This window comes from Erpetoichthys calabaricus, chromosome 8 (genome assembly GCF_900747795.2).
Source record: "Erpetoichthys calabaricus chromosome 8, fErpCal1.3, whole genome shotgun sequence".
Lineage (NCBI taxonomy): Eukaryota > Metazoa > Chordata > Cladistia > Polypteriformes > Polypteridae > Erpetoichthys > Erpetoichthys calabaricus.
Window position 1 is genome coordinate 132,928,670 of NC_041401.2, and position 8,221 is coordinate 132,936,890.

The window sequence follows — 8,221 nt, forward strand, 5'->3', positions numbered from 1 at the left end:
CGTTTAACTTTGTTTCCTACTCTGACGGTTTGTAGTCTCTCCCGTTGTGCTCTGGTGCTGGGGGGTGCTTTGTGTGGTGTCTGTGCACGCGCGTAGTCTCTCCCGTTTAACTCGGGGGGGGGGGGGGGGGGTGGGCTTTGTTTCTTTAATCCCTTTATGAAGTTTTACTTTGTTTCCAACTTTGTGTTTTATTTCTGACCTTGCTTTATCCCGCTTGCGGCATCTCTTTATGACGTTTTACTTTGTTTCCTACTCCTACTCCTACGGTTCGTAGTTTCTCCCGTTTTGCACTGTTCGGGGGGGGGGGGGGGGGGGGGGGGGGGGGGAGGGGGTTTGTGTGGCGCCTGCGCACATGCGTAGTCTCTCCCGTTTCACTATGGGGGGGGGGGGGGGGGGCCTTTGTGTGGTGCTTGCGCACTTTGTCTTTTGCGTCCACGGGCATGGCCGCGCTTCCATATCCGGTTTACCATTCTCGTTTATTAATATGGATTGCCCACAATCCCGCAGCGAGAGAGAGAAGAACCATCAGCTCAGTTGTGATCACATGACGCTCAGCAGACAAAGGGTATACGTACTACTCATACTGCAAGACCTCGCTCGTTTATCAAGTCGAAATTTATTAAAAATTTTTGCTCGTCTTGCAAAATACTCGTAAACCAAGGTTCCACTGTGTGTGTGTGTGTATTTTATATATATATAAATATATACATATATACATACATACATATATATATATACATATACATACATACACACATATATACATATACACACATATATATATATACATATTACTAACCGAGAATGGTAAAACGGATATGGACGCAGGGACCTGCCTGCCCGTGGACGCAAAAGACATACTGCGCAGGCGCCAACCAACGGAAAATAAGAAATGAGGACACAAAGACGCAGGGACCTGCCTGCCCGTGGCGTACTGCAGGCACCATGCCCGCCTCCAACCAACAGATCCAACCAACAGAAAATAAGAAATGAGGACGTTAAAGAAAAAAGGAGTCATACACAAGCGCAAACCCATGGCACACAAAACAGAGGATTCAGACCCACGCCCGCCACACAAAGCTCCCCTCCACTAACAGAAATAAGAAATCAGGCCACGCGCCCCTATAAGAAATGATGCAACGCGCCCCTTCCACACAAAAAAAGGAGTCAGACGCAAGCGCTACGGAGTCCACACACCAACATAAATAGGCGCCACACAAAGCCCCCCCACTACAACAAAGCAAAACAGGAGAAACTACGAACCGTCAGAGTAGGAAACAAAGTAAAACCTCATAAAGAGGATAAAGAACATGCCGTAAGCAGGATAAAGCGAGGTCAGAAATAAAACACAAAGTAGGAAACAAAGTAAAACTTCATAAAGGGATTAAAGAAACAAAGCACACACCCCCCCCCCCCCCGAGTAAAATGGGAGAGACTACCCACGTGTGCAGCCAACACACAAAGCCCCCCCCCCCCCCCCCCCACACCAGAGCAAAACGGGACAGACTACGAATCGTCAAAGTACGAAACAAAGTAAAACGTCATAAAGAGGTTAAAGAAAAGAAACAAACACATAGAGAGCAGGTTACAAAACAAAGCCCCCCTCCCCACAGTAAAACGAGAGACACTACGCACGGTCTGACATGCCGCAAGCAACATAAAGCGAGGTCAGAAATAAAACACAGAATAGAAAGCAAAGTAAAACTTCATAAAGGGATTAAAGAACGGGGACGAACACATGGAGAGCGGGTTACAGATGATGAAACCTGGAATGCAACACCTACAAAAAAAACCTAGGCACTAAACACATGCACACCGAGATACAGACTATAAAGGCAGAACCAACGACAGTTAAACGTCCACACCACATAGTGGATACGGACCCTGAAGGTTCAGGCGCCTACATCGGGCGTCACAAAGCCCAGTAAAAGTACAAAAGGCAAATGCGCCTACACAGCATGGTAAGAACCGACATAATACGGAATGCGCAGGCGTGGCCGCCATATTGTGAGTGGCACTAATGCGTACATCTAATGAACGGGGACTCCTACAACGCGCGTCTCAAACTGCATAAGCAAAGCAGGCACGGGTTCAACACGACACAGCTCAAGTTACCGAGATACAAACACGCGCCTGCCTGAATATAATTAATTAACAGTGGAGAGCCCCAGAGTGACACGGGCATGCTCTCCGTATTAAACGTGCGTCATCCTCACACGTGGCTACCCAGCGGGCACGGGTTCAAAACGCCGGGGGTAGGCGAGCAAAGCGAGCAGGGGGCGGAGCCCCCTTGTATATATAGATTAAGAAAGCACAGCAGCATGACTTTTACATTTATGCTTGCTGGAATTGACACATCCCTGGATTTAATCAATAAACATCCTTTTCAGAGATATTGCGGTAAGGTGTCATCGGAATTTAATGGGTGTTCCAGGCAATTCACAACACAGCGAACCCCAACATGTTCTCACCGTGATAATATCTCGCACTGCCACCTGGTGGATTCCTCCAGATGTACGTAAAGTACGCGCGCAAGTATAAACACTACAACGCTTGCGTAGCAGGAGCGTCCGCTGCAGCATGCGTTGCGTCGCATGAAGTATAAACCCAGCCTTAACTGCTCCAGAAAACCACCTCTTGGAAGAGTCTTGAGCATGGGAAAGGCATTATATAAAATGTATTATTATTAGAGCACAAGAAATCACTAACCTTGCACTGATGAATGGTGACAGCAGCACCACCAAGCTGTGCAGCATTGGTTTTTCATTAACCAAGACCGAGCATCTTGAGGTGAAGGAAATATGGATGGTGTACTAGACATAATTAGGATACTTGTTTCATCCTGCTTAAATAATGAAGTTTGAGAGAAGGTGTAAATTTCACCAAGACAATGACTGAGCCAAAGAACTTCTAGAGTGATTCAAGAATAAAACATTCACACATAATTCTAAATCACCTGCAACTACTACACAAAGCTACATGATGCCTTTCTGGAAAAAGGGCTAATAGCTATTATATGGTAAAGATGCTCAACTGAATTTGAATGGGTTTGGTCTGAATATTTGCAAGTAGAATTACTTCAAAAAAATAATTTTAAATTTTAAGAGGTTTTATGTGACATTCTCCCTTTCAAACATTTCACCTGATACGTGAATGTTTTTTTAAATAAAATGTACACTGTAATGCTTACTTATCATTTGTAACCCAGGAACAGTACTCCGCTTTTTGATGCCCGGTATATACATGTTATCAGCCTTAAAGGTACAACATGAGAGATAGAAAAAAATATTTTTTTAGTTTAAAACACAAATAATAACGACTTACACAGTGTGTCTCACCATAAATTATGGTCTGTCATTGATGGGGTTTGTAATTTAGGTAACTATACACATTTTTATAAACTTAAGGTGTCTAAACAGAAACTCGTCACTTTCGATGAAAATCTATATATTTAAATATACAGCAGCAATCTAGAGATTTTATATTCAAACCAAATTGCTCAACACATCAACAGATAAGGGAATGATTTGTGCAATGAAAAAATCAAAATATATAATAAATGAACAAATAAAAATAGAAGTATGATACTGTTTAATAATTAGAGTGTCATTTAACGCTGGAGTTCACATAACAGTCATACCCTTCGAATGGTGCTGACGCTAAATGTTTCAAATTATGAGGAAAACGCTGAAAGCTGCCATCGCCATCTTGTTCCTTGAGGCTCTGAATGCCAAGAAGGGGTGGGGGAGTCCTAGGCTGGCAAAACAAAGTCAAACAAACAACAAAAACCTATTAACAATATACAATAAAAAGTGGGCGCGAAAAATAATGCCCACTTGGTTTCGATCTATAAGCTCCCATTTTTTTTGCCTGTCTACCTTTACAACATGTATTCAAGACAGGAGTGATGCAGGTACGAAAAGTCTCCCTTTACTTTTACCTCTGTTTAAATATACACCTTATGCGTATGTTTACTACAATAAATAGGATACAAAGGTGAAAGTGGTCACAGATGATGTTAAACCCTGACAGATACCAATCCTATTATACAGCTCAAAATGAAGTTGTTAAAATCCAATTATCTGTACTGCGACAATTAAAAAAAAAAAAAAAAAAAGAAATCCACCGTGCGATCGTACACCGAGCTCTTAACAAATCAGGTGCACAGAAGTGGAAGAAATTGCCGTCTTGGACACAAACAGCTTCTCACATTTACCTGGAAATTAAAAAAAAAAAAAACGCTGTGTGTGTAAATCCCTTCTTTACATTATCTGTCAACACCTCTAAATTTGTACAACTAAACAAATTTGATCAACTTAACTGGGCCACTACCACACCTGCTACTCTGTAGCCAAAACAAGTGGTGTGTGTGTGTGTGTGTGTGTGTGTACAGTTTTGCCTATGGAACCCGCCCCTCCCCCTCCTCCCGGATACAACAATTTCTCTTCCGCCCAACGACAACTACTGTGTTTCCTTCCTTACCTAAACAGGAATTAAACACATTGTAAACTCCGCTTTGTTGCTGGGCCGGGAATGGAGGGCAGCCTAACGCATTAAAAACATAACGCAGTAAATTACTACCAATGTATTTCTAAACGGTCACCATCAGTCCTTAACTTTTTAAGAACATTACTTGGTTCATCTTAATATACAACTTACTGTTACTTGAAATTGCCCTAATTTTGAAGTAATGGTTGCAGGGAAGATGGTAATACTAAACCTTCCAAGATGTAACTATACATTTCAAATTGCCTGTTATGCACATAGAGCTAATAAACACTCATTTTCTAACACGCTAATCCAGTTCAACGAGGATGGATGCCAGTGTTGGTGACGATCAAGGGAGCACTAGGCATGGGACAAAAAACACGCCCGAACGGAGGGCCAAGTCAATTGCTGGACACACGTCTTCAACAGTAATGTCGCCAATACGCAAAACTACTGCCGAGTTGGATGAAAACGAAGTACTTTCATTGACATTGTCTTATTACACAAATTCTAGTAACGTGCTAGGTTGTTCCTTTATACTGTATATGTTAACAGAACACTCAGTTGTTTTCTGAAATTAAGTTATTGATAAATGAGTGGTCCAAAGCACACATTTCATACCACTACACAAGTTGTACTATTTACTCTACACTGTACGAGTTGAATGAAGTGCAAAAAACTTAAACCGTTTACCAGAATAAATACAAACACTAAAGAGACTTGGACTGCAAATTCTTCGCGAGAAGCTGTTGATTAGTTTGTGAATTAGTATGTCAATGCGTCTCTTTTCATCACGAATACATTTTGTTGTTTGGTGAAGGTTTTAGGCAATTACATAACAATTAAAATAATATTTTCATATTAACTTTAAAGATAAAACATCTTTAACGCCTCATCAAATCACTACAAGCAACACATCATCAAAATTGTCACGTATTTCTTATACAAAAATTAAATGCTTCATAAAATATAACCTTTATAGAATTCGACCACTTGCATTGGTCACTCTAAACGGAGGATTCTTTAAGAACCAGTTTCATAAAGCATCGTAATTGAGGCGCAAGCTATACACATATTGTATTTCCTTTCACAACGTATCACTTTTACATAAATGAATCAAAAAAAAGAAAGAAAGAAAATAACAGCAGTTTATAATCACAATTCGATCAATGTTTAAGGCTAGGCCCGCTGGTGCAAAACACCGTGGGTGATCAAAGATTACAAACTTACCATATTAATATCAAACAACATTAAAATAAATAAAACTGTCACCTGAGGTGCTGAGGGGCCGCAAAGCTAAAACAATATTCGAATGGGCACGTACAAGTAATAGCTTTCTTTCATTAGGTTCTCCATAAAATACAGTATAGTAAGTATAAACTGAAACCTTGACAAACATCAGCATTATGGAGGCACTCCAGCATCTCACCCAGCCCACCTTTTATCTAAACGATTTACTTTACCTTACGTCTGGATGTCCGTTGTTTCTTTAGCATTGACTGGAGACTTGCCTACGAGAAAAGCCTGCAATGTTAAGGGTCTGGACTGGGGTTCGAGTCTGTCCCGCAGCTTCTCCGTCCTCGCCAGACAGATAGACAGACTCGAGAAAAACAGAGGCGTGACACTCCCAATACACTTCGTCCTCGTTTCGATTGTTATTATTATTTGTTGTCCTGCTTATCAAGGTATACAAAGTAGGAAAATATCCATACAACAGCCCCAAGCAAAAGAAGGAAGGGTCCACCGCCGCTTACAAAGAAAAAAACAGAAGAAGTGACCAATATAAAAAAAATCTACTTCCTACGAATGATGTACAGAATATGCTCGTCTTGTTGGGGCTTGTAAAAATGTATCCAATATGCACTTATATTCTTCAGGTATTCCCCCTTCTTTCTTGTCTTCCTTCCCTCTTTCTTTCTTTCCCTCCCTCCCTCTTTCTCTCACTCGCTCGCTCTCACTAACACCTCAATCGCTTCCTCCGGCCATCAAACGGCAGAGAATGGGCGCGGTAAACCCTGCAATAGATTGTGGGAAACCCCACGTTTTGTAATACAACGTCACCGCGCACGCATGTACGCCAGTCTCAAAAATGAAAGCCTGATTGCAGGAAAGCATGTTTTGAGTTCATACAAAGCACTTTTTCTTTTCTTACACTGTTCTGTTTGTATCGTTTTCAACTTGGGGATTGTGAAAGAATTATAAAGAATCATTGTAGCTTGCTTTAAACTGTTTTTATGGTGGTGAGTTAAACTGAAGTCTTGTATCTGTCCATTTTCAACGGAATGCACATCAAATGCCTAGAATAATTACAGAACTATATGACATATTGGTTTATTTATTATACACAATTCTACGGTATAAGCAATATTTATGATAAATTGTAAAATTGAAACAAAACGTTGTTCTATCTCCGTTAATCTTAGAAAATGTCTGAAAATTTGTCAAAGCAAAAAAGTGAGATGACCATGTCGATAGATGGTTCATTTTTATAAAATAAACAAGGTTTAATTACAACCTTATCTTGAAAAATTCTTTTAAGGCTTATCAATTGTTTTTTCACATTTAATATTCTCACTGCCTGAGCAATTTATGCAGTATATTGGGAAGGCTTACTTGCAAGTCAGTAATTTTTTACATATAAGCATTCAACCTAAAAAAATAAAGAAATGGCATTAATTTTGCACATTATGATGGAGAAAAACATATCCATTCCTCTTTGCAAAATTGCTCCACCTTTATCCAGTAAGCTGGGTTATGGTGACTGAAAATACTTCTGATTATTTTTACAAATTGCAAAAATCGAAACTCTTATTGGGCCACTTAAGGACATCTAGTTTCTTTATTTTTTATTTATTTTTTTTTACTTTTATTGAATTTATTTAAAGCATGTAACAATGTAACATTCCATACAATGAAGTCAAAATTAAAAAAACAATTCAATTCAACCACCAATGTGCTATTGTCCAGCATTTCTGATTATTAGGGGTGGGTATCTAGGGTTACTAATGATATGATATCTTCACGATATTTTGCCTACGATAACGATAATATGTTTATGGAGCAGGTCGAGGAGGCGAGGATTTGTTGTGAGTGTTTTAAATAATGAAAGAAAAAAAGTGGTTTGGAATTGAGGATCCATAACCAAGATAGCTTGTGAAATAAAACATGCCCAATTGGCATTTGCCTAACACCTATGGGGATTTGTAAATATAAACACATTTAATAATAAATCATTTTAAATTTTTATTAGTAAAAAAAATTTAAAACTTACCTTCAGAGAAAAAGGGGCAGCATAAGCAGCAGGCTCTGCTTCAGAAATTGGGAAAGCATGTCATAAGCACTGTTCCAGTGAACCAACAACATGTTATAAGTTTGTGCTGTGGATGTCTAAGCATCTTCTGATTTCTTTTCAGAGCTTCGGCAGCTATGGTGCTTTTATGGAAAATATGGAAACTCTCCTTAATTTCACAAGCATTCGAGCAACAGGGAGGAGTTTTAGAGCATGCTGTGACACAAGATTTAATATACACAGAAAACACCAAACACGTCGAAATCCAGCAAGGTTGACGGCTAGTGTCAAATGCATTATCAGTGACTATTACTGGGTCCTTTTCATGAAGTGCCCATTCTTTTGCAGTCTTTTTTAGCACTTCTGCCATGTGAGAACCTGTGCGACTCTCATACATCGCTCAAGTTTGCTGAACATAGGAGATCAATTGCCACTCTTCATTGA

At 39.9% G+C, this 8,221-nt stretch overlaps 1 protein-coding gene across 1 annotated transcript in view; it reads right to left on the bottom strand.

Moving 5' to 3' along the window:
* The window catches only part of gnb1a (guanine nucleotide binding protein (G protein), beta polypeptide 1a), a 269,592-nt gene extending 263,091 nt beyond the window's left edge, over positions 1 to 6,501 (bottom strand). Inside the window, exon 1 of the mRNA XM_051931257.1 lies at positions 5,952 to 6,501. The gene's annotated coding sequence lies outside the window, so the exon portion shown is untranslated. The remainder of the gene's footprint in view (positions 1 to 5,951) is intronic.
* Between the last annotated feature and the right edge of the window lie 1,720 nt (positions 6,502 to 8,221).